The sequence below is a fragment of the Callithrix jacchus genome, chromosome 12 (assembly GCF_049354715.1).
Source record: "Callithrix jacchus isolate 240 chromosome 12, calJac240_pri, whole genome shotgun sequence".
Classification (NCBI taxonomy): domain Eukaryota; kingdom Metazoa; phylum Chordata; class Mammalia; order Primates; family Cebidae; genus Callithrix; species Callithrix jacchus.
The window spans coordinates 118,999,139-119,026,124 of record NC_133513.1 but is presented as its reverse complement, the minus strand read 5'-3'; the positions used below and the strand labels follow the sequence as shown (position 1 = coordinate 119,026,124).

The following is a 26,986-nucleotide window of genomic DNA, read 5'->3' as shown; positions in this document are numbered from 1 at the left end:
ATTTCAAAATTAGTTTTGGTGGGAACATACACATATCCAGACCACAGCAAGGAGTGACCTCAAAAATCTACCACAGCAAGATCACAGATCGTCAGTGGCAAAGCACTCAGAAGAATTGTCAAGCTTGAAAATGAGTTACCATATTTTGTTTTACAAAGAGTGTTCTACGTTTTCTCATCTGTGATGACATGTAGCTGTCATTAGGATGATACCCAGGAGAAAGTTTCACAAAAACAAACAGATGTAATTTGCTTCTTCAAAACAAAGGTGATGTTTTGACAATGAGTGGGAAAGAATTTCCTTTTCTTTTTTGAGACAGTGTTTAGCTCTTACTGCCCAGGCTGGAGTGCAATGGTATGATCTCGGCTCACTGCAATCTCCACTTCCCAGGTTCAAGTGATTCTCCTACGTGAGCCTCCTGAGTAGCTGGGACTACAGGCGCCCGCCACCAAGCCTGGCTAATTTTTTGTATTGTTAGTAGAGATAGGGTTTTACCATGTTGGCCAGGTTGGTCTGGAACTCCTGACCTCAGGTGATCCACCCGCCTTGGCAATCCAAAAGGTTGGGATTATAGGCATGAGCCACCCGTGCCTGGCCAGTATTTGGTTTTCAAAAGAGCCTTATGGAGAGCATTTTTGAAATAGCTGTTTGGAAATCTTCCCAACATTATGTGATTTTTGTCTCTAAATGATGTATATTGCTTATAAAAACTCATCTGCACACTTAACTTAGAAACTGAAATTCCTAACCTCTTTTAGAAATCTTCCAAATGGAGAGGTTGAGTTTTAAATATATTGAGGAATTCTAAGGAGGACAGTGGCGCAGTTCTGGCTTACTTAAGGCGTGTGAAGGGAAGAGGGCCAGCAGAGCTCCGCCAGAGGCAGCAAGCCTCATGTGTTCCTCAGCCACGCCAGCAGGGGGTTCAAAAAATCTGTCGGCACTTAATTGTTTTCTTTGATCCTGGTTGTCCTTCCCAGAACGCCCGGACTCTATCAGCAGCCAGCTGATTACCCCAAAAATATGGCTGCAAGATTCACAATTCCCAGGCTGCCAGCAGGTTTTTCTCTCTCCTATCTGGTAAACATCCTGTTTTTAATTTCGTTCCATGACAACAGTCTACTGACCTTTCTTCCTCTTGTACGAGCAAACAAATTGCATATGAAACAACCGACTAAAAATCTCCGAGTTATTCCATGATACTGTTTGATTGCTTAGTTAGAAAAAAAAGGCTGATGGACTTCAAAGAAGATGGAAATGTAACTAATTACATTTCAGTTAAAGCCTGTGCATGATTTGTGCATACAACTGAAATGAGCAGTTTGATTTAGTAAACCCTGAGACCATGTAATTTTTTCAAGTAGGCTTGCTTATCTTTTGAGAGATTTTAAGAGATGACAGCCATTAAAACCACATTTTAAAATAAATCTAACTTGGAAAGAGACCTCAAACTGTTATACCACCAAGTTTTCAAACAAAGATTCTCAAAAATAAAAGAAGCCTATTCAGCAATTTTGCTCTCTTTTAAAAAATATTAATGAAAATGGAACTAATTTTCAGTCAATAAATTAAAATGTTACGTTGTTTTCTATTTGTGGTATTTTTTTTATGTCGCTGTATTAGTGCCAGTGTATCATTTACAAATAAATAAATACGCATTATATTGGGGTTGCATGTTCAGAATGTTTTTTTTTTTTTAATTTTTAAAGAGATCCCAGGCTGTACTTGAACTCCTTCCTGGGCCTAAGTGATCCTCCTGCCTCAGCCTCCTCAAAAGGTAGCACGACAAGTGTGAGTCACTTAACCGGAAATGTTTTTAATGATGGTGGATGATAAAAAGTTTATGGATTGTTGCTGCTAAAAAGACTGTATTAGACACACTGCGATACCCAAAACCAAATGCTAGCTGCTTTTTAAGTCAAAAACAGCCAGCTAATGATCTATATTTTGCTTTACAGTGTAACTTGACAAGAGTAGAAAAATGTAGGGGCCAAGAAGAAAAGCTTCCCCTTTCAGCCTCTGAAGGTTTGCTGAAAATGAGCGGAAAAATGCAGATCAACAGGAGAAAAGGCATGTGTTTATTTTAACACGCATACCGTGGGGAATTGTAGAAGAGTGATGACCTCATCACCCAACAAGGTCCAGATGCCTCTATATCCTCTCTTCATAGCGAAGGGGGAGGGGGGGTGTGGGAGTAAATGGCAAAAGTTCCTCTGAGCTCTGGGGGAGGTGCTGGGAAGGTGAGGGATGGAACCTCACCTTCCACAAAGATTGTCAGACCTGTCCTCAAGAGAATAGATGAAAAGTCGGTGTAGTGACAACTCTGTCTCTTCTCTTCTTTCCTGGTCATTTGATGAGATTCCTAAAATTGGGGGTCTTATGACAATTGCCTGTTTTTTCTTTTTTTTTTTTTGGAAAGAAGCTTTGTTAGACAAGAAAATTCCAGAGAGTCCCTCCAGGTGCTTCTAGAAAGAGGATCAGAGAAACAAAGGGTGGGGAAGGTCAGAAAGAGAACTTGGGTCTAAGGTTTATTTCTAAGGCCTTTTGATTTGCAAAGTACTCAGCATGCCAAAGCACTATATTTTGGGGAATCATTTTCTGCACCCCAACAAAACCTTGATATGCAATTTTTCAGTGTAATCGCAAGATACCCTTGGTTATAGCTATCTGATATTTAATCATTAACTGATAATGATTTAATTGCTGCTCTGTAGATTCATAACAAGCAGAGTATTTGAAGCTATTTGAAACTATTTCGACTGCATTTGAAGGAGTTTATTTTCTGGACACCTGATGAACTCAAATTTTTTTGCAAATTCTTAGCATTAACTTTCAGGATACAATGCAGGGGGCTGCGAGGGCAGATTGTCTGCTAGATGTTTGGCAACAGAAGTTTTCTTAGAGTTTTTGTGAGTTTTCCTCTGAAGCTGATAAATGCCCTAAATGAGTTGTAGGAACAGTTTCAAAGTCACTAACGTCTGCTCTTCAGGCATGTCGTGGCTGGAGCCCAGGCAGTTATTCATGTTGCATGTGCATCTTAAACTAAGGGTGAGAAGGAAGGAAATTTCAAATGAACCTTCCAATCAATCTGATAGGGACTGCTTGTGAGTTCCCCTCCACCTTTCCAGTTAAGGGCCTGACCTATGCAGACCCTAATGAGTCATTTAGCTATTAAATATTTAGAAGGAGGCTTCCAATGGAGAGAACAAAAGGACAGCATTGCTTAGTGCAAAAGCATCAAGTGTCAAAGCCACTGACTGGACATTTCTCTAACATTTGTCTTCCCCCGGGCGCTGAAGAGAGAGATGTTTTACTTTCTCAGTGGAATGCAGTCACAAGGCACCCAGTAATAGAATCCATTGCTTGTGAACATTGGGCAGGTTGGTAACTACTGGATGAACCATGGGTGTCATCCACATAAGGCATTTTTTTACATATTTATTTACATGTTTTTTTCTCTATAAGAAGTGGAGCCAGAATCCACAGATGCCATTATCCATCTGCAGCCTTCATTTACTACCCAGAAGGCAAGAATATTGCATTTTAGAAGTGTCCAGACTTTTGTTCTTTCTTATCACAAGACTTGGGAAGCTCCGACCGTTCATGTTTACCCTGAGTGAAAGTCCCAGTCAGAGCCTTGCTTCCTGGAGGGCTTTGAGATTCTGGTACAAAAGGCATTTTATAAGCACAAAGTGGAAAAGCATCATTCATATTCATTTGCTGCTGTGGCATTTCTCCCTGGAATCTTCCTCTTGTCTGTCAATGTTGGACCAAAGGACTGGCCTCATCTACATTACAAATATTCTTTTAATGGTCTGGAGGTAGGAAAGGGACACGCAGCAGAAGAGTGAGAAGGGAAACTCAAGCTCTCTTGTTGGAGAGTCTCAGGCTTCTTTATCCATAAAACTGGTTGGACATAATTGGTGTGGGTTTATGATTTGTTCTGGAAAAACCTGAGTATGAAATCAATACAGTGTTTTGTGCATCTTGGCTGCAATGAGTGTTTTTAATGTGATTGCAGGGAACCGACAGAGAGGCAACCATCCGGAGGGCTCTCTGTGGGGTCATTTAGAAAGCAACAGTCCTGGACAGAGGATGGTCTGCACTGGCCTCCACTGCGCAGGAAGGCTTGCCGAGTGGAGAAAGGTCCACTAACATGGCTTCTGTGAGGTGTGGGCAGTTCCTTTCTTGGTGTGGAGCTCTGTTTGGTGTGATGTAAGAGGTGTCAAGGGGCCTTTCTGTCGCTGAAGATCTTGGCAGATGACACCTGTGGAGATTGCCAGCTGGATTAGGTGAGGCAGAGCACATGGCTCTACCTGAGGGGCTCCCATTCTCATTTGGGAATATTCTAGGACATAGGGCACTACCTAAGAGGCAGAGCCTGGATGGCATTACATGGGTGAAAGATCTGAGTGCCAGGTCCATATAAGTGAGCAGGGGCTGCGGGGAGTCGAGGTGCTTAGAGAACAGGAGAGCTGCCACAGGAAGGGGTGATACCCGCAGGAAGGAAGACCCATATTTCAGACCCCTTCCCTTATACCGCTTCCTGGGATCTCCTTGGAGTCTGCAGATCAGCTGCTGCTTCTTCATCTCCTATCATCTTCTTCAAATCTTTTCATCACGAAAAATTTTCAGTGCAGAGCTAAGTAGAGAGAACAGTAAAGGAACCCCCATGACCCATCCCCATCACCCACCATCAACAGTCATCAATACATGGTTCCGTCTTCCCTACTTTCGTCCTTGCTCCATATTATTATCAAAAGTAGTTCATCCCTAGTTATATTTCATTTAATCCTCTCTGTTGCATTTTTTCTGGCCACATTCTTCTGTCTGTCAATCATTGTCTTAAGTCAGACAGTCTGCTGGGTTGGCTAGGAAAAGACTCAAGAAAGAGAAATTTTGAGAGAAATGTTCAGATTGACCAAATAAGGTATGCTTAATTTAGTTCAATTCAACAGTTGCTTGCTGAGTCCTAGGATCAGTGGTGGATTCAACATATCAGTAAAACATGATTTCTGGCCCACAGGGTTCAGTGCTTTAGTTCTGGGTGTTGGACGAGGGCCTGTAGTAAGCATTCACTCAGGAAAGACAGAATGTGGTCACCGAGAAAGGAAAGGCACAAGGTGAGGTGGAGGTTATAGGGCATGACAAACACACTGGGCTGGGAATGGTGACAAGGGAAGAGGATCAGGAGGCATCCTGAAGCCTGAGGCATTGGAGAGGGATGTGGAAACCTGGGCAGAGAGTGGGACACACTTCGGTGTGCAGGTGGGCATGGCAGTGGGGACAGGAGAGTCTGGCAGCTGGAACACATGGTGTGAGGGGCCCGCAGGGGACCGGGGGTGCGGGAGGCAGGCATGTGGGCTCTCAAAGAAACCCTTGGGCTTTTTCTAGGGTAATAGCAATTATTATTTCTAAGGAAAAAAAAAAAAAAACAACTGGCTTTCTAGAAGCATGGCTATTAAAAAAAACACAACTCCAGACCGCAATTAGGAAACTGAAAGGAAATCAAAGTGAGCTTAATGGAAATTAGATAGTAGGGGTAATAAAAGAAAATGCAAGTAGCTGCCTTGAATCCGGTGCACTCCAGCTCCACCAGCCCGGCAACATTTTGTTTTTACCTATAAATGAAGTATGTCCGTGACTCTCCCTACTTAAAATGTAAGTTAAGCTATTGTCCTTCTCCACTGTGCTCTGAGAATATACTGATTTTGCCTCTGCCAGCAAAACAAATCTATAGACAGAAAATTCCTAGCACCGCTTTCATGCAAGGGATAACAAAGGTGACAGACGCTGGCAAAATGTTCACATTTATAAATGAAATGGAATGGTAACTGGATTTTTTTAAAAGGACAAGGTTTTCATTACAAATGCAAGCATATTTATGAAAGAAAACGCAAACTGTAGTCAACTGTGAAAAGGCAAGGAAATTCATTGTCCCACTACCCAAATGACTTTTTTTTAGAATTTTGGTGTTATATAATGATTTGGGGACATGCTTTTCACACTGAATGGCTTCAATATTTTTTCCCTGCTCTCTTCCACTCCCTGCACCCCTTCATTATGTTTATCAACAAGTTTGGGCAATCGTGTTGACTTTTTTAAGAGTCCGTTCTCTTTTGAACTCAGATTTCGGAAGGGGTGCAGGGAACCCTCCCGATATAAGTAATGATATAAAGCTTATTCTCAGATACGTGTGAAACCGAAAACTGCTAACATTTGCAGAGCTTTGGGAAAACTACACATGGAGGTCTAAATAGCATATGTCTAAATAGTTAAGGTTTTTATAGATTAAGCTAACTCATTATTAAAGAAAATCTGTTCTAGCCTCCTTCCTTGGTAAATATGCCTTCATACCAGCTGCCCCTTGGAAGCTATTAAATATGTTATGTCCTCTTGCCTCATTACAGCTTCCCCTTGGCCACCCCTCTGGGCTGGGGTGTCTACACCAAGTCCTCTTGGGACAGGCCCTAAAAGCAGGCTTGGAGCCTGCTTAGGGCCAGTTTCCTGGAGCTTCAGGTGCACCTCTCTCCTCACCCTACCTGGGGATGGTGGTCAGAGGAGGGCTAGCGTGTAGCCTCAGCCTCATGGGCCCAGAGCAGGCACCTCTCTGGCTCTGATCTGAGTGAATCATTCCATATTTCCTATGTGCAGGTCATGTGCTGGGTGTTGGGAACTCAAAGGTGAGTAAGAACAGTCTAGTGGGAGCACACAGACTTCCACATAAGTGCCTCCTAAACTGTAAATTTGCAACTCTGAGTTGACCCAGTCAGGAAAGTCAGGAGGAGGTAACTTTGCAAAGAAGGAAAGAGAATTTCAGGCAGAGAGAAGTATGGGCAAAGTCTCAGTGGCGGTGGAGAGCACAGCCAGAATGAGGTACAGAAGGCTAAGAGGACGTGGGGCTGAGGCCGCCAGGAGCTCAGGTGTCAGTTGGGCTGGACAGGCAGTGGGCGCCAGATCAGGAAGGGCCTTGCTAAGAAACTAGATCCATCTGCAGTAAAGGCTTTTAGCCGGGGTCAGGAAAGGTATAAGGTGTGGTGGAGGTTACAAGGCGTGTTACAAGGAGTCACATGGTCAGGAACAATAAGGCTAAACCAGACTAAATCAGTCCAGGATGCACCTATTTTTTTCCTTTCTTTTCTTTTCTTTCTTGTGTGTGTGTGTGTGTTTAAGAAAAGCGAAATCTTAGACACTCAAAGAAGTGTGAAATATGTAAATACCAAATAGACATTTGATAATATTAAAGAATTAATGTTTTCTGATAACAGCATTGTGTGATTTTTTTAGACTTTTATTCTAGGTTTGGGGGTACATGTAAAGATTTGTTACACAGGTAAATGCATGTCACTGGGGTGTGTTGTGCAGATTATTTCATCACCCAGGTGTTAAGCCCAGTACCCTTACATTTTCTTCTCTTCTCCCTCCTACCCTCCCCATCAAGTAGACCCCTGTGTCTGTTGTTTCCTTCTTTGTGTTCATAAGTTCTTATCATTTAGCTTCCACTTATAAGTGAGAACACGTGATACTTGGTTTTGTGTTCCTGCATTAATTTGCTGAGAATAATAATTTGCCTCCAGTACCATCTATGTTCCTGCAAAAGCCATGAGCTCATTCTTTTTTATGGCTGTATAGTATCCCATGGTGGATATGTACCAGATTTAAAAATCCAATCTGCCATTGGTGGGCATTTAGGTTGATTCCATTAGACCTGATAATTCTTTGGAATAGTGGAGGAGAGGAGGAGATGGAGTGGGGCAGACAGGCTTCAGGGGGATGTAGAAAGTCAGACGGCCAGGGCTTTGGGGGTGGATTGGGTTAAGAATGAGGGTGAAAGTAGGTACCAGGCATATATGGTTGGATGAACATGTATTAGTCTGTTTTCACACTGCTATAAAGAACTGAGACTGGGTCATTTATAAAGAAAAGAATTTTAATTGACTCACAGTTCTGCATGGTGAGGGAGGCCTCAGGAAACTTACAGTCATGGCAGAAGGCAAAGGGGAAGCAAGGCATGTCTTACATGGCAGCAGGAGAGTGGGGCAGGGGGGGTGCCACACTTTAAAAACCATCAGATCTCATGAGAACTCACTATCACAAGAACAGTATGAGAGAAATTGCCCCTTTGATCCAGTCACCTTCTGCCAGGTCCTGCCCTTGATCGGTGGGAATTACAATTCTAGATGAGATTTGGGTGGGGACACAGAGCCAAATTGTGTCAAATGGAATGGATGAGCTGGGGACACTGAGAGAGGTTGAGAGTTGAAGGCTGGGGAAGAACATGAGCTCGCTTTAGGACATGTGCATTTTGAGATGCCTTTGGGACATCTGAGAGGGCAGCAAGTAGACATAAGCATGTACTGCCAAGCTATGAAAAGAGGCTGGGGCCAGGTGTGGTGGCTCACGCCTGTAATCCCAGCACTTTGGGAGGCTGAGAGGGTGGATCACTAGAGCTTAGGAGTTCAAGACCAGCCTGGCCAACATGGTGAAACCCCATCTCTACTAAAACACAAAAATTAGCATGGTGTGGTGGCATGTGCCTGTAATCCCGGCTATTTGAGAGGCTGAGGCAAGAGAATTCCTTGAACCCGAGAGGTGGAGGTTGCAGTGAGCAGAGACCATGCCACTGCACTCCAGCCTGGTGACAGAGCGAGACACTCTCTCAAAAAAAAAAAAAAAGAGATTGAGGCTGCAGATTTAAAATAGGTAGGAGGCATCCCCATGGAGTTGGTGAGGTAAGCCATGGAGGTGGCACCTGAGGAAAGGCATCTGCCTGCTTACCTGGTAGAAATGAAACAATCCAAGCTTTCCAATGCAGATGAGAACTTTAGAAATGAAATCACACAAGCAGTGAACTAAAATGAGAAAGGCAAGCCTTCTAGCAACCTTGTACCTGACATTTGTCACTGTTAACAGGCCTGTCATACACAAATCACTTGCACCCAAGGAGAACTGTGGATGAGTTGGTCACCCTGCACAGGTCTCTTTGTATCTGGGAGTTTAAATCAGGATCTTGTTACTTGCACACCATTTTGTAGTGTGTATTTGTAAATATATCTTGCCAACATATTTTATGCTTCAGTTAATTTAATTGACATCTAATTTAGTTGACATATAAAAATAAAATCAATTTTCAGACAAAATACCCATAAAATAAGTGAAATGCTATAATAGGTTTCAAGAAATTAAAATGTAATATATTTAGGCTTCTGTTCTAAAGCAATTTCATCTAGAATAGCAGATATTGTAGCTGTAATTTTTTTCTACAAATTCCTGTCAATTATATCATAATAAATGTTGCTACTATATATTCAGAAATGTATTGCTTGGAGTAGTTTGTCATAAAAAAATGAAAATTTTTGTTGGGGTTTTCTTTAAAATGCCGAAGAGCCTAAATATGAGTACTTTATGTATTGATGTTGAGGCCATAATTAAGCCATGACAATGATTATTACTTTGGATGTAAACACTATCAAAATTTCACTGGGTGAGTTCTTTTTAAATTAATGTTGAGTTGTGTTCTGTTTTTTATCCTGTTTGCCTATGTTTCCTGTCATTTTCCAGTTGTCTGCTTGAATTCTGTTTTCCAATAGTGATTTAGCAACTGATAATGTGTATTGATTTCAGTTTTGCTTCTAATTTACATTTTTATCTCTTTGGTTGATATATTTGGCTTAATCATTTTATTATTATAAGCAGTTGTACAATTTGTTAATTTAGCTAGATGATTAAATTTGTCTTCTAAAGAGAGTTTGTTTTAGAAAATAGTCCCTGAAGGAAATTAGTGTTTGACATTTCCAACATGTCTAAGGAGCTGGTCTCTTAAAGATAAAACTAGAAATGTAACTCTCAATTCTCGAAAGTGGTTTTGTATTTCAAACCTCTGACTATATGGAGCTGTATATTCCAGTAGGTGGTGCAAATCGACTCCATTTCGAATGGAAATGTAATTTAAACTTGTGATGTAACTGTTTTCACTGTAAAAATAATATTTCAACATGTTTCTCAGCTGCAAAATTATTTTCCTCTCTTCCTAAAGGAAGCTCGATTTGCCCTCTTAATGCTCATTTTTCTTACGGTTTATTCCTCAGGTATCATTCTGATTGTTGTCGTAACAGGGGAGATGAGAGGAAATTAGAGGGGCTAGACGAACCAGAAGACCTGTTAAAACTCATGAATACAAAGAAAAGTCATTTGCTTCTGTGCTTCCATTCCATAGTAAAATGAGTATAATGTCAGTATCAGTGTTCTAATAGTTTTTACGTCCACATGATGAGTTGAATGCCATGTTTTGTCTTTTGTAAAAATTGGGGTTATTTCACTTCTAGGAGTCCGATATCCTCACACAAGCACATAAAATATGTATACGAGGACACTCATGGCAGCATATTTTCAAAATTAATTTTGTTGTTTCATCTGAGTCATATATGTGCACAAGAGGCAGCAAAGTAGCATGAATTAAGGGCAGGGCCTCTGGGCAGCCTGCCTGCGACGGAGGCCTTTATCGCATGGGGATCTCCGTTTCCTTTTCTGCAAAATGCAGATCCTCACAGGTACCACTACAGCATCATGGCGTTGGTAGGAGGATTACATGAGCATATACATAAGTGTGCAAAGCATGGCTGGCATGCCGTCAGCAGCGTATCAATGTTAACCGCACCTCGGAAGTCAAAAAGCACTGAAAGGTTTGCAGCGAAAGGCAGCATTCTCTGGCAGAGATATCACTCCTCCGGCCCCGGATATCACTTCCCAGTGGTAAGCGCTCACAGCTCCTCTCCGTGCTGCTCCTGATGGTCGCCACCATAGCTTTAAATAGGATTCTTACACAGCTATTTTTTAAACCACTTTAACTATTTTAGGTGTTTAACTCACTAACATTAAGTACGTCTACAATGTCACTCAGTCATCACCACTGTCCCTTTTCAGACTGCTTTCATCTTCGTAAACAGAACCTTTGTCCACATTAACCAATAACTCCCCATTCCCCTTTCTCAGCAGTGCCTGGGAACCATTACTCTACTTTTCGCCACTACAAACTTGCCTTTTTTAGGAATCTCATGTAAGTGGAATCATGCCGTATTTGTCCTTTTGAGACTGGCTTTTTTCATTTAGCATTGTGTCCTCAAGGCTCATCTACATTGGACAGAATTTCATTCCTTTGTAGGGTTGAATAGTATTCTATTGTTGTGTATGTAACGTTTCGTTTCTGTTCATCTCTATGGACATCTGGTTTTCTTCTGCTATGAACATAGGTGTACACATCTCTGTTCAAGTCTTTGTTTTGGGGCAGCTATCTTTGTGACATATCTGTTCTTACATTATCTTTTTACTTCTAGGCATGGTGAATAAGATAAACAAGGACTTAATCATAATCAACTCCCTGCCTTTCTATATACACACTCCCCTCCCTGCTCCCACATAGCTTTGGTTTAAAAATCAGTGTTTTTCTCTATTTAATGAAAGTCAAGGTGCTCTTACCTTCCCTGGGACAGAAGGGACCAGGGAGGAGATGGTGTTCCTGGAGCTGGGAAGAAGCAGAGGGAAGCAGAGATGATGAGTGAGACTGTGCCAGAGTCTAAAGGAAGCACGGAAGAAAGATCCTGGCTTTTCCCTCCGTTCTCTGCTCCGTCTCCTGTAGTTCAAACCAGCTTGAAAGCCAGAGGGCAAAGGCACCCAGGCCATGCGTTTGCAGGGCCCAGGAGCTGAGAAGGGACCAAGGAAGGAGGCCAAATGGAGCCCACCTGCAGCCTTCCCTTCCTGAACTGCCCTCTCCGTCGCCGACTCCCTGCCAGCGCCCATGGCCCCTGCTGCCGGCAGGAGGAACCCTTCCCTGAGAGCAGCCTCCCTGTGCACGTGGACCTGGCAGGGAGGCTCACACACATCCACACTCAGAACGAGCACAGAAGCTTCTCCCAAGGCTAAATAGAAATGGCTTTTGGATTACCCGCCATTTGGGAAGATTATCTGCACCACTGCTTCCGTCCATTACTGAGGAGAGCCAGGAGGTATCTGGACCGTCCTTGGTCTTCCGGGATGACCTTGTGGAGAGCTGATTACAGTCTGTGTGCGGAAAAAGAAGACGCCTGCCTGCCATTCTTTTCCTCACTCTGGTTCAGCAACGTTTGATCTCTGGCCTGTGGCTGGCACCCATATTAAAGAGCCTGTCATTGCTTGTGATTTTTCTTGGAAGATCAGAATTCAGATTGCAGCAAGGCTTTGCCACCAGAGCTGTAGAGGATCCATATTTGCCTTTGAGCCTTCCAGGCTTCAATTTACTACTTGAGACCCCTTCTCCAGAGCACCCCCGCTACCCCCATCCCAGCTGCATGCCTCCTGGCCATACTCCCACGCCCCCGAACCATTAGAAGGACAGCTACCAACACAGCTGCAATGGTCTGAGCAGAAAAGAAAATGAAAGCGAGAGGCAGACTCCAAGACCAGGACCCGCGAGAGCTTGGGGACATGCCAGCGATGGGAATTAGGGGTCTTCCTGGTGGGCACCTTGGATTTGCACAGAGACCATGTGCTCCACCATAGCCTCCTCTCATGCCGCACAGCCCTGACTCCAGGACTCACTTCCAGAGCCTCTGAGCTGCACCCACCCCTGGCTCTAGTGCCATCCATTTCTTACGTCCTAGGTCCGTTTCTCCTCTCTCCAGCCACCACTGCCTTCCCACATAGACACTATTGTTTAGAGGTGAGAAGCTGATGCATGTAAAGGTTAAGCAGCTTGCCCAGTGTGGCGCATCTGATAAGCGGCAGTGCTAGGGTGCAAAACCAGGCTGGCCACAAACCACAGTTTGTGCTCTTACCTCAGGGTACCTCTGCCCCCAGGCCATCCCTCCATGGGTTCCTCAGGGCTTTTGCTGCTTACTTGCCCTTCCACCCTTCCGCCCTTCCTTCCTTCTTTTCTTCCTCCTTTTCCTTCCTTCCTTCCTTCCTTCCTTCCTTCCTTCCTTCCTTCCTTCCTTCCTCTTTCTCTCTCCCTCCCTCCTTCCTTCCTTTCCCTTCTTTCCCTCCCTCCCTCCCTTCCTCCCCTCCCTTCTTCCTCCCTTCCCTTTCTTCTTTATTTTCCAAGTCTCCCTCTGTTGCCCAGGCTGGAGTGCAGTGGTATGATCTCAGCTCACTGCAACTTCTACTTCCCAGGTTTAAATGATTCTTGTGCCTCAGCCTCCTGAGTAGCTGGGATTACAGATGTGCACCACTATACCTGGCTAATGTTTTATTTTTAGTAGAGACAGGGTTTCACCATGTTGGCCAAGCTGGTCTTGAACTCCTGGCCTATGTGATCTGCCCACCTCGGCCTCCCAAAGTGCTGAGATTATAGGCCTGAGCCACCGTGCCCAGCCTGCTGCTTACTTTCTAAGTGTTGGGAAGTTTTCCTGCTGTCCACAGAAACAGTGAGGCATTAGCATCCAGCTGGGTTTTGTTTTCAAGTATGACTTACTATATAAGAACAACATATTATTTCTGTATGTGCTTTTAAAAATCGTTTTACTGCACAGGAGATTAAGTTAAAACGGGTTAGCAACTTTTTCAGACCAAAGAGCCCAAGTGCACTGAAATCCAGAAAACACGGTCAAGAAAGATGCAAGATGAGGATGCTGATTTTTAACAGAAAAATAAACAATTATTTATGAAAGATACTGATATGGGGACGATTAAGGGAATATATTGAATATGGAACTTCTCAATTTTATTCCATGAAATTGAATTGGTGGGGCCTTTGCCTTTTGCTTTTTCAAAGTTTTCATAACTTCTTTACCATGACTGTCAGACCCTAAAGGGAGAACCTGGGCCCCGTGTAACAGATGAGATGGTCTTGTCAACAAAAAGGAAGCTACACTCGGGACAAGAAGGGGTCGCTTGGTCCTTGCGCTGTGCATCTGCCCTGTGCCAGGTGGATGGAAAGTCGAAATTATAGGACGAGTGGTGGGGCTGTCGCGAAGGCCCCAGGATTTTCCAAAAGAAGTCCTTTTCCCAGAGGAGCAGATGGTGCTTTGGGGTGAGATCAAACCAGAAGTGGGTGGGATGGGGTTGGAGGGTCCACAGGGACCAGGGAGTTGGAATTCCCCCTCTCCTCTCCCCACCCACATCGGGGCTCAGATTCCTTCCTGCTCTCCTGGGGACAGTCAAGGTCCAGGAGACCCTGCCTTGCAGAGGCTAAGCAGTAGAGGGCTGAGAGCGCTCAGCACTGTTGGACGGCAGGGGCTGGGTCAGATACATGGGTGGGAGAGAGGCATGTGGTCCTGGGCTTTGGAGGCTTTAGCCCAGACTCTGGTAGGAGTCTCTGATCCTGGGAGAGCGGAGCCTGTTTTTCTCTTTCCCTCTACCCTCCAGTGGCCCATCTTTTTCTTTCCCACTGGAAAGAAACTTGCCCAGTATGGCACATCTCCATAGCATCGTCTCCAGCTTAGCCCGGGAGGCCAACCTTTCTTTCTTTCCTAGCTTCTCCCTCAGTCTTCATTCCCTCTTGACAGCAAGAAGGAAATTTTATTGGTTCATGTGCAGAAAGGTTCGGGGGTACTGCTGGGTTCAGCTGCAGGTTCAGCTCGAGTTGGCAGGACCCGAGACCCCTCAGCTCCTGCCACAGCCTTCTCAAGAGTTGGCCTCATTCTCGAGGCATGGACGTGGGAAGGTGACAGCAGAAATGCCAGCTCATGTGCTTTTAGATTCAAATCTGTCAGGAAAGATTGAGATTCTCTGCCCAAATAAGAGTCTGGAATGGAGTTTAATTTGCGCTGATTTGGGGTGTGTACCCACTGCAGAAGCAAACATTACTGCCAGGGGAGTGAGCTGCTCTGATCGGTTGTATTGGAGCAAGGGCAGAATCAACTCCACCTAAGCCTTCTGATAACAATGAGGGAGATGGAAAGGGAGTTATTGTTGGGAAAAGAGAGATGCTGGAAGCTGGAGAGGCAAGCCCCAAATGGCCTCCCTGACCTCCGTGCCCCCAGTTCCTCCTGCCTGCAAGACCCCCGTGACTTCCCTGTAAGTTCACATCTGGCCCTTTTGACCCAACTCTGGTTTGGATCACTTGGCCAGTGCCCATGGTGCCTGCCCTAACTTCTTAGGGAAGAATCTGCCAGGTGGTCTATTTACTATAAAAATTAGCACTGGATACTGAAGAAATCACGGCAAAAGCTCCAAATAATGGAGAGGATTTATATGTCACACACACACACACACACACACACACATGCTCTCTCTCTCTCTCTCTTCTCTCTCTCTTCTCTTCTCTTCTCTTCTCTCTCTCTCTCTCCTCTCTCTCTCTCCTCTCTCTCTCTCCTCCCTCTCTCTCTCTCTCTCTCTCTCTCTCTCCTCCCTCCCTCCCTCCCTCCCTCCCCTCTCTCTCTCTCTCTCTCTCTCTCTCTCTCTCTCTCTCTCTTTATTTCTTTTGGGTCTGATTCCTGAGGGTAGAAGCTTTGAAAATTTCATGACTGTGTTTAGAGGAACCCATAAAGACACTTCAGCTGGTCATGGCCTTCCTGCTTAAAGATCTTATCAGGGATTTTACTGGAACTTGGAGCTTTATTATTACTCATTGTTTGACTGTAAGCCTTCCCTCTTAAGAGTCTGGGGTAAGGCCAAGCATCATGTCTCAGCAGTCTTTAAGTTTTATATGCTTTCACTTTCCATAATGCAGGCTTATTAAAGTGGATTCCATAGGAGCCGACAGGAGAACTTCTCTGCCTGCCACAGGGTGGAATGACAGTGCTTCTGTGGGAATGTGGATGCATTCCTTGGCCAGGCTTTGAGCCCTTGAATAGGGATCACCCATTATGCACTGTAGTATCTTAAGCACCTGATGCGATTTGGAGGATTGCCTTAGAACGCTTTTCTGGAACACATGCAAATCTGTGATTTGACCGTTCGCCATCTCTGTTCTTTGCAGAGCATCACCAATACCCTGTGTTTTGTAGCCTCAACACCCTTCTAATTGTCTGGGTCCTGAATTGCTACAGGACACTGCTCATACCTTACTTGCTTTGCCACACCTTCTTTTCAAAAAATGATTACATTTTGTTTCTGACCACAATACGAATATATGTTCCATATGGAAATTTGGGAACACTCAATGAAGAAAAAGGAAACAAATCATTCGAAATATTTGTGTAATCTGCAGTTTTCCCATAATATATGGATATATGCTTACAAAAAAGGATTATTCTATTTACATATTTACCTTTCTTTTTAATTCTGCAGTTTTAGTTACCCAAGGTCAATTGTGGTCCAAAAATATGACAGCATTTTGACAGAGAGAGAGAAAACATATTCATGTAATTTTTCACTATAGTATACTGTTATAATTGTTCCATTTTATTATTAGTTGTTTTTAATCTCTTACTGTGTCTAGTAAGTTAAATTTTATCATATGTATGTATAGAATGTATAGTATGTATGTATAGAAAAGAAAATAGCATAAACAGATGATCCTCGACTTACAATGGGGTTACATCTTGAGAAACTTACTGTAGATTTAACATGACTTAGCTTGAACACCGTCATAAGTCCAGGAGCGTACTCTCTGAGTATCACTTTTGCACCATCGTAAAGCTGAAAACTCACAAGCGGAATCATTCTGTGGTGGGACTGTCTGAACCTTCCGCGGTTTTAGGCATCCACTGGGGTCTTGGAGCGTCTCTCCCTCGGATAAAGGAGGACTACTGTCCATTGTTTCCATTTTTTCCCCTAACAGATGCTGTAATGAGCATACTTGGGAATAAATCTTTGTGCAAATACATGGGTATTTTCTTGGGGTAAATTCTCAGGCGTAGTATTGCTGGATCATAAAATAGGGATTTTTAAAGGCTTTTTTGGAGCCACTGCTCCCCAATTACTTTTTGCAGCCAATAGTAATTCCTTAATTTTTGGTCCTAATGGCAGGCCTGGCAGCTCCTGTGAATACTGCCCTAAGTGAGAGCCAACCTCTGTAGGTGAGACTTCCTGCTACAGTGGCTCTTTGTTCTTTACAGACGAACTGGTCTTTGAGGGTCTATTCCTTCCCATTGCTTCTCATTCAATTGTCTCTTTAAATTGGGGTGAATGCAATATCCAATTTGAGACAGTGCTTATTCAAGAAGGCAGTGTGTCTTGCCACTCAGTTACTCAGCTTTCAGTCTCATGGGTTTTCTACCGGGTAATCCCTGAAGGAGGGTCTGTAGGTAAGGACTTCTCTACCTGAGAGCAAGATCTTTTCTCCAAAGGCCAATGTCAGCAAGGGCCGTGCCATTCAGAACTATGCATTCCAACTGCACAGGTTAACTTGTCTAGACGATGGCTTGGTCTCTAGAAATGGCCGTAAGGATTTTCCTGGGAAGTGAGCTGAGGTGTTTCAGCAAAGCAACTTTTTAAAACTGAGGGCCGATCATTTTTAGTGGCCTTTTCAGACGCCAGCAACAATTGGCCAAAAGTCATAGCTATTCTGGCCAATGGGAGTGAGTGCTAATTTGCTCTCAGGGCCCTAATTGGCTGATGGTGCAATTACGTGCCTACTATTTTAAGGCTGCGTTTCTAGCCCCAGCCTGGCAGGCTTTCTTGAGACATCTGGCAACAATGATCAGAATGCCTCTTTTTTCAAGGAGGCTCACAATCGATTCATCTATGGACTCACAAGGACAGTCTCATTTAGTAAAGCCAACATGTTTCAAAGCAAAGTATATTTTCATTAACTAGCCTCAAAGCAGTAATTACATGTTCAGAGAACACAGTAAAAATTTATTTCTAAATATTTGGCAGTGCAAGGTTGAAGGCGGGGTGTGTGTGTGTGTGTCCAACATGTTGCATGTGTTTTAAATAAACCCAGCATCTTCTCCCCTAAAAGGAAGCAGGAAATACAATCGTAGACTTTGAAATTTAATTTTTAGCAACAGGACGTGTTTCTGAATACCACTAACATATCGAAAGGAGAATGTGAAGTTAAAGGCTTTAACATTGTTATAAAAGCAACTGCAAAGCAAAGGAGGTACCTTCCTTCTTATTATTATCCTTTTTTTTCCCCCCAAGGATGGTGATGTCTGAACATTGAAAACCAGATCTCCACTGAGGATCGAAAGCAATGGTGGCGTCTTTTTGCGTGAGATGCGGCTGAACTTGGATGCTCCCCCGATCTGATTCACAGTTTATAATCACAGTTATCACAGAACCATTAAAAGCCTATTAACTTGAATTCCCACAATTCCTTGAGGGCAAGGGCAAAGAGAGAGCAAAATAACTTTGAATGTAAATGTAACACAACATTCGAAGGGAGAGATCTCTTTTAATTATGCCAGCGAAGGAAGATGTCTTATGGATGCATCTCCCCTAGCAGATGGCTGATGAAAGAATACACATGAAGTCTTAGGACGCTCGGGTTGTTATGAAAATGAATTCTCTGCGAAGAGACTAGTGAAGTGTAGGGAAGAATGTGCAGACCTCTTCCTGGGAGGAGGAAGCGTGGAGGACTTGCTGAAATGTGTGGCTGCTGGTTGGGTTGGCTGTGTGGACACTGTACCATGGCGAAACAAATCAGCCTGAAAAGAAGCCTCAATCACAGTAGGTGGAAGCAAGAGCCCAGTGAATATTTGGGCCATTGTCGTGTGAGAAATTTGATTTCATGTTTTTCCACCCTTCAGTGACTCCTCTGACATTTCCCCTAACAATGCTATTATGTGCTGTACCAGTAAGACAGTGCGGTCAATAAGCTGTCTTGTGACTTCAGATAAAATGGAATGTTCTTATCTCACGCAGAACAATTAGATGCATCAAATTACTTTAAAAAATCATACAGTAGTGAGCTGTGTGCATACTAATGACAGAGTCTGTCCCCAAATCTCTGGACTTAGCACGGTGGCGTCAACACCTCCATATTGGGATGGTGGCACTAAACAGTCCCCACATATACTTGCACGCTTGGAGGCTGGACTTGACCTTGCCTTGCTGTTTGTAAAAGAATATTAGAATCACCCAGGGAGGGAACGCACACGTGCATGCACACACACACACACACTCTCTCTCTCTCATTTTCTCTCTCTCTCTCTGCTGTCTGAAATAACTAATTCCAATCAATCCACCCTCACCTTAAATGTGTTCTTCCTGCATGAATTACCCACATTCACTGCCCAGCTTGATCTCATTTCCGCAATGGATAAAGCAAATGACTCGGTCCAGAGGGAGTGGGTTATTGACTAAGTGCTTAATTAGGCGCACAGCCCTTCTGTGGTCATTCTTGTACAGTCAAAACGGCTGGACCGTGGCATGGCAAAACCATGAATTTGGCCTACTCTCATGTGCCTGAGCCACAGTGGAATCAATGGGGCAGCAATCTAAATTAAACATGAAGACAGCCACACTGCAACATGGTTATGTAACTATGCAAAGAAATGGCATGTGTCTCAGGATCCTCCAGGGGAAAACATCATCCGCTTCCCTACTTGCATATCAGGTACACAGGAAGGTAGTTATGGCATAGTCTAGAAAGGTTTTGAGCTCCTGAGGGAAAACCTAGGCAAACACAATGCAAACTCACTCCTTTAGCCTCCGACTTTGGCTTCTGAATCTTTAAACCTCTAGCGGTACAGTAACCACTGTCCAGTTAAAGGCAGCAGGTTGAGACAAGGCTTCGGTGCTTATGTGCAGGTGCAAGGTCAAATGCCCAAGGGGCACTGGCAATCTGTTGTCCTTCCCTTAGAAGAACTAAGAGGTGGTAGTGACATAGCCACGGCCCAGGTGCGTCTCCTGAGGAGGCGCTTCTCAAACTTTAATGAGCAATGAATCACCTGGAGGATCTTGTGAAAACATAGATTGTGATTTAGTACGTCTGGCTGGGACCTGAGAGTCTGCATTTCCTACAGACTCCCAGGTAATGCCCATGCTGCTGGTCCCAGGTCCACAACGGAAGCAGCAAGGTCCTAGTGGGAGGGTTTCCCTACCTTACAGCCAAAGCAAACCGGAGAGGGGAAGGAAAAGGAAAAGACAGCTGATGTTTTGGTGGCAAGATGCATTGGAAGCCAGAGGGGAGGCTGATGGCCACAAAGAACCAGCCAGTCATCCCTGAAGTGAAGGGAAGTGTCCAGAGAGGGTTTGATGGCAGCCCTATCGGCTCTCCATTACGGTATCGTTTCCTGAGCAGAGTGTGCAGAAGGCAACATGGTAAGGCTCAATGTAGTGTATGCTTCTTGTTCGCCTTTCCAAGGCACACCCCATTCGCAAAAATGCCCCAGAATGTGAACAAAGAGCAAGACCAAGAAAGGACACGTTGTATTGGTGGCCATCCACGCGATTAACTGAGTTGATGAACCCTAGACTCCTGCGGAGCTGGAGAAAGTGAAGCGTAAAGCGGGCGCGCAGCCCAAGTCTGTCTTTTATGACTTCGTCTTCTTGTCATCTTTGTAACACGGCGCTTTTATGAGCTTGCGATTTCCTGCCAAGTTGATGAAATCTCCATTATGTTTTCTCATACAAAATAAGAGGATAAGAGGGGGCTTTAAAAGGCCTGAGGATCTCTTCTCCATTTAGGAACCCGGCCTGCTCTAATTCTTTCCCTGTGTGGGGTACAGATCAACTCTGTCATGTCCTGAGACCCTGTTCATTTTCTCTTCAGTTGAAAAACAGATATTTATTTTGCCATTTTGCTTGACGACTCTAGAGGCTGGCATTTTCCATTTTAGGGCTCTTCATTCTGAACCACACATGTAATTACGGCTGTCTTTTAGTCTGTGTTTTCGGAGGACTGGCCCGTTCAAACTGCGAGAGGACAAAAGCAGCTGTCTTTCCAGGGGGTGAAAACAGTAGCACAAAGTCTTCACGTAAACCTCAACAAACATTGAAACACAGGAGTGGAAACAGGAACAACACTCCCAACAAGCAGAGAAACAGAAATCCAACTCAATATTTCTACCTTTCTTTCTCAGCATCTAGCGAAAGAATAAATATGCTCAACACACCTGCTACATTTTAGGGTGAGTCTTGTTTCTAAGGTGCTTTTTTGAAAAAGGCCAAAGCTCCCAACTGGCTTTGTTGTTGTTGCCCATTCCCCGAGTTTCTGCCTCACACTGGCACTGTCCGTTGGTCCAGAGCACAGAGGACATGGCGCCTGTCCAATTTCTCGGGTTGCCTGAATGATCTGCCTCCCTGCTCCTTCCCTCGGCCTCTGCTCTCGCCCACGCCCTTCTCAATGGCATCAAAGACCCGCTCCAGCCTCCTCTTGGGTTCTTGAGTGAGCCAAGCTCCTTGAACACCAGGGCTGCAGCAGTCAGTCCATCTGCCTGGGACACTCTCCATCTTCCTTGCTTTGTTGCCATCATTCTTCATTTCTTCAGCACCTTTCCCATTCATTTAGGCCCCGCTGTCACAGGCTCGCGGAGCACCTGGACCTCTCACGGTCATAACGATTATTTGTGTGATAATGTCTGTTTCCCTCCCCTCAGCTTCATGACGTCGGTGACTGTATTTACTGTATCTGCCACTGGATCAAGTACAACTTCCTAGATCTCAGCACTTCTTTGGGTGACCAATTCTCCAAGTTATCAATTAACCAAAAGCTTTTCTAAATGATTTGGACAGTTATAGCAATTCCTGTTTTGGCAAGGATGTCAAAAATTCAGTTATTACAATGACAGTGTCTTAGGAAATTCGAATTTGGGGTGTCACGGGCATCAGTGGTCTTGTAACTATTACAGTTAGTTTCTACCTTTCAATTTAATTAACGTTCTAGCTGGGTGCAGTGGCGCACGCCTATAATCCCAGCACTTTGAGAGGTCGAGGTGGGTGCATCACTTGAGGTCAGGAGTTTGGGACCAGCCTGACTAACATGGTGAAACCTGTCTCTACTAAATACAAGAAAGAAAAAATATACATGCAGGTGTGGTGGTGCATGCCTGTAATCTGAGCTACTTGGGAGGCTGAGACAGGAAAATTACTTGTACCTGGGAGGCAGAGGTTGCAGTGAGCCAAGATCGCGCCATTGCACTCCAGCCTGGGCAACAAGAGTGACCCTCCGTCTCAAAAACAAAAAAAGCTCCAGTTGGCCAACTTATCTTTCTCATCTTTCAATGGGTTTTGTCTTTTTTGTGTTGATCTAGGAATTGTTCCCTTGAGTACGCGGGAGAGAGAACAGTTAATTTTCTAGATAGTTTGCAGCATAGGGTAAAACAAAAATGTGCTTTATGTTACAGATGCCTGAGTGCTTTTCAAGATGGCGTACACATGTGCTGGATATTCACGACAATTTCTATTAGTACCATATGAATCATGTATCATAATAAATAAATGCAGCCGAGTCACTTCAATTTGGTTGCTATTTGCAGAAAGAATCCAGATTCATCCTTACAGGGTGAACCCAAAATGTGCTTTATAGTTAAGATACCTGAGTATTTCTCAGATGGTTAACATTTTACGGACGAACGGATTGGCCTTCCCCAAATGCATGTTTAATTGTCCAGGGTTTGGGGACATTAGCATGAAAATGAATCTTTCATTTGGTAGGATGACAAACCGTCACATGCCTGCATATGTGGGGGCTGAGTGTTTGCGGGCACACTTGTGGGTAGGCATGTACAGACACACACGTGAGACCGTTCCTGCGAAGTCCCCGCTACCACTTCCTCTCCTGCAACACACAGCGCATTCTTAATTCAAACGACGAACAGCATGCTGCCCTGGAAATGTGTGGAAGATAGAAACGCTTTTACCCTGCGCTACCTTTAAGAAAAGACTTAAAGTTCAAGTACACAAAAACTGTCATGTCAAAAAACACACCGGACAAAACAATTTGCTGTAAAGGTTGTAGGTGGTCCAGTGAAAATAGTTTTTGGTTAATCAATAGTTTTGAGGTACTGGTCATTGAATGTATTGTGAAATTCGTGATTTGCTGTTTATTAAGAACTGATTGCCTTAATGCGCCGTGATATCTGTTGAATGACTGATTGGCTCAGTGCTGTCTTTGCAGACTGTCCCTAGCTGGCGGTTTTGGACGACTACGTGTGAGCATGTGCAAAGGCATGAGCCAGGGCCGAACTTGACCCTCTGGCGTTCTCGGCCCTGGTGGTCTGAGTACCTTTGGTGCTACGGGACTTGTTTCCAGAATGGTGGGTCACAAAGTACAGCCCAGTAATTTAAACCTCTGAAAATAATAACAGCCACAATGAAGAGCCCTACTCTAACATGTGGCTGGGAAATCCTAGCTGAAGAGAAGTGGAATTTCATTTTTTTCTGGCCAGGTTTCTGTGTTCAGTTTTGATTTTCTTGGACAAGTTTGTTAGAATTTTAAACAATCATTCAAAAGGAGAAAATTAGAATGTATTTTAACCGGCAGTCATATACCGTGTTTAACAGAGCATAAGACTAAATACAGAGGCGATGTGAAATATATTTTTAAATGAAGTTTCAGTTCTAAGAGATTTTCTGCTCCATTGGTGGAGACAGTGAATGCATGTGAAACACTGAGTTGGAAATGGCCACTGTTTTTAGGTTTTAAATGTTGTCATTGGCTTCCTCCCTCCTCTCTGACATTTCCTTTCGTCTTAGGGTGCAGGAGAACCAGAACTCTGCCCTGGCCCATCACCTTCCTCTGTGTGGTATTGGTGGCACATGGTGTCCGTCATTTGGCCCCTGGCCTACAAGAGCTCACCTTGGAGAGGGACTGTGGCTAAGCGGTAGGCATTTCAACAAGCCCTGTTTTGTGCAGGTTAAGGAAAGGGAATTAAAAGGAATCCTCTTATAAAGTCACTGCTCAAAAATTTAAGAGCATCAAGCAAGAGCATTAAAACGAAAACTGATTTATGCTGGCATTGAACTTGGCTTCAGTACATGTGGCTTCTGGTGTGGGCCCTGCCATATATTAGCTGTGTGACTGTGGGGGAGTCACTTCACCTCATGGAGGCTCAGTTTCCTCGTTGGTAGGTGAGATAATTGTGAACACCTGCTTCAGTTGCAGTCTGCATCCCTGCAGTGAAACCAGTGACACGCTCCATGACAGAAGAGACTGTATGAAGGGTCTCCTCTCAGAGATGAGGGCAGGGTTACAGGAACTGACCAAGAATGGTGTAGCTTCCTGGGACCAGCAAGAGCAGGAAGCCTTGGGCTGAAGGGGTAGGGACAGGGAACTGTGAAGGGGGAGAAGTGTGGCTGTGGGGAACAGGCTGCCCAGCAGGAGCTATGGGCATAAGTAGACAAACACAGCCCCTTCCAAATTATGGCCTGGTAGGAATAGAGCCTGTGGGGCCAATACTTTGAACTTGTGATATATCAGAACGTGTTATGTACATCTCTTCCCAACACCATGTTCAGTGATGTCAGTAGCTTGAAATCCACCACGGTGGGAGTACTGATGCATGGAAATTGGCAGATGCCACTAAAAATCAGGTTTTTCTCTGAAGGGCTGGTTGTGAACCATTTAGGGGTACACCACTGCCTATATCCTTCTGCCCTTCTGATTCCCATTGCTAATTCCTATGGGATGAATCCAACCAGAGCCAAAGAATGGGCCGGGCGTAGTGGCTCATCTAACCCCAGCACTTTGGGAGGCCGAGGCGGGCGGATCACCTGAGGTCAGGAGTTTGAGACCAACCTGGCCAACATGGTGAGGCCCTGTCTTTACTAAAAATATAAAAACTAGCCATGTGTGGTGGTTGGGACCTGTAATCCCAGCTCCTTGGGAGGCTGTGGCAGGAGAATCGCTTGAACCCGGGAGACAGTGAGCCAAGACCATGCCACTGCACTCCAGCCTGGGCAACAAGAGCAAAACTCCATCTCAAAAAAAAATAATAATAATTAAAAAGAAAAAAAAGAGCCAAAGCATAGGGGACCAGGGGATACAGCCTTTACAGGTTAGACTCCAGGCTGCAGAATAGGGACTGGATAAAGAATGAATGGGAGAGGGGTATACACAGAAGAAAAGTAACCAGCACGTGTCTTAAGGTTGTCATGAAATTATAGAAAACAATGAATATGCAAGTACTTAGTAAACATTGAAGTGCCTTTCATGTGTTCTTCCTTAGTTTTGCTAAGTACGTTAGAGTTTACGGAGTATTTATGAGATGCTATGGGAGCACAATGCTGAGAAGTAGACAGCACTGTGCATCCTCTTCTGCCCTCCCGCTCCCCAGGCTAATTGGAATGAAGATAGGCTTATTCTTTTAAGAATTTGGGGAATTAAATGATCAAATTAAAGATGAAAGAACACCCGCTGGGGTGGCAGAGGCTTCAGGCTGTCCTTCGATTTTGCTTCTCTATCTCTTCCATGGTGATTAAACTTTTGGCTGGGCAATCAACCCACCAGGACAAAGCCTACTTTGCAGTCCCCTTTACAGTAAGGTCTGACCATGTGGGTGAAGTCCCGGCCCACGAGAGGAAGTGTTGTGTGACAGCCACCAGGAGCCTTCCTTAGAAGGAAGCAGCTGAGCCAGGTGGGGTTGGCCCAATATGATCCATGGGGTCACGCCCTTTCCCATCTACTTCCCTTCCTGCATTCTGCTGCCTGGAAAGTAGATGCCATCTGGTGCCACAAGATGACAGCTGCCCCCTGGGGCTGGTGAGAGATGGTAGGTGGGAGGGAGCCTCATCTCTGAGAATCCCAAACAGCAGAGCCGCCATATTGAGCCTGGACAACCTCTCTCTGGACTTAAATGTCTATCATGTTGAAGCCCCTGTTAGTTTGGGTTTCCTGTCCCGGTCAAATTTGATCCTAATCAATATAGTGCATCTTGGCAAGGCTGTGAGATGGCAGGCTCCCTTGCACTGCTGCTGCTGGGTGTTTTTCTTTACACCTGGGGTTTGGAGAGCAGTGGGCAGTGCCTGGTAAATACACCGTGTCCATTGCACTGGGTTTGTCGGCAGGCAGCAGAAATCCTGGAAGGGTTTACTACCCACGTGACAGGATTGCCTGGTTCAGCAGCTCCACAACACCAACAGATGCAGCCCACCGTCTTTTCCTCCTCTCTCTCTCCCATGTGGCTGTTGGCATCACAGTGCAGGAGGACCTATGCATCTCTGGCGTCACATCTAGGGGCCCGCCTCTGGCTCTTCGGTGCTGGCAGTGGATATGATCTCGTATCACTACTATGGCAACTCTTATCGGAGGAGAGGAGAGGGTGTAGGACACAATTCCCGAGCGAGAGAGCAGCTGGACAGGTTGTCCTGTACACGTTTACTCTCGTATTCACACGGAATAGCCAAGAGAATTGGCAAGACACAAACGTTTAAAAAAAGGAGAAAGAAAGAAAAGCAGAAAATATCTTACTGAGTAGAAGGGAGGCAGGACATGTGTGTCCAGGCCCTGAGAGAAATGCCAGATTTCAGGAGCAGCCTTTGCAGCCCTGGGGAGGCCAGGTGGTCCTTGGCAAGGCTTGGGAGCTCTGGAGCTGTCCCATGACCTTGCTGGGACTTCTGGCATCCCATCCATTGCTGTATGATCCTTGTTTCTTATTTGTAAAAGTTGAAGGTTGTCACGGAGAAAAAATAAAAACAGGTGACCGTTTAGTTTAGCACAGCACTTGGCGTATAGTAATTATTCATGGGTGTTACTTCCTTGTGGCCTCAATGCTGTGCCAGGCAGGTGAGAGTGGCTGTGAGTGAATCCTGAGGTTGGGCCTGAGATGAGACGCAGAGGCTGCCGCAGGAGATGGTAGGAAGCATGGTCCTGGGCGCAGCAGTGCCACTGGTGCAGACAAGGTCACACCCGGCCTGGGACGCAACTTATTTCGCTGAAAACTAACAGGTTGGAACATGTGACTGCCATGGTGGGCATTCAACTATAACACTATTGGTTCAAGAAGTGAGAGGCTGCAAAATGTTTGCCGTTACCCCCAAATCGTCTTGTCCTCACCTGTCAGCACTGATCACAGGGCTTCCTCAGCTGGGAACTGGTGGCTCTTTGCCTCTTACCCTGGGGAGTCACAGCTGCGAGGAACTGGTGGCAGGAATCCTCAGAGGGCTTGGAAGACTCCTCTACCCATTGTGATGGGTGAGCTCCATTCCATGACAACAATGGGCACCTGCACCTTCCCCTCCTGAT

General features: G+C 44.8%; 2 long non-coding RNA genes across 3 annotated transcripts in view; one reads left to right on the top strand and one right to left on the bottom strand.

Moving 5' to 3' along the window:
* Positions 1–18,889, top strand: part of LOC118146426 (uncharacterized) — a 23,988-nt gene extending 5,099 nt beyond the window's left edge. The window contains exons 2-4 of one of the 2 annotated variants that reach the window (XR_013525187.1): positions 1,956–2,067; positions 10,086–10,749; positions 18,001–18,889. This is a non-coding gene — a long non-coding RNA (uncharacterized LOC118146426). The remainder of the gene's footprint in view (positions 1–1,955; positions 2,068–10,085; positions 10,750–18,000) is intronic. The other variant, XR_013525186.1, reaches the window with a different exon arrangement.
* Positions 2,743–26,908, bottom strand: LOC118146427 (uncharacterized). The gene is made up of 3 exons (XR_004732239.3): positions 26,798–26,908; positions 4,538–4,639; positions 2,743–4,264 (listed from the first exon to the last, which is right to left on the bottom strand). It is a non-coding gene; the product is annotated as an uncharacterized LOC118146427 (long non-coding RNA).
* Positions 26,909–26,986: the final 78 nt, after the last annotated feature.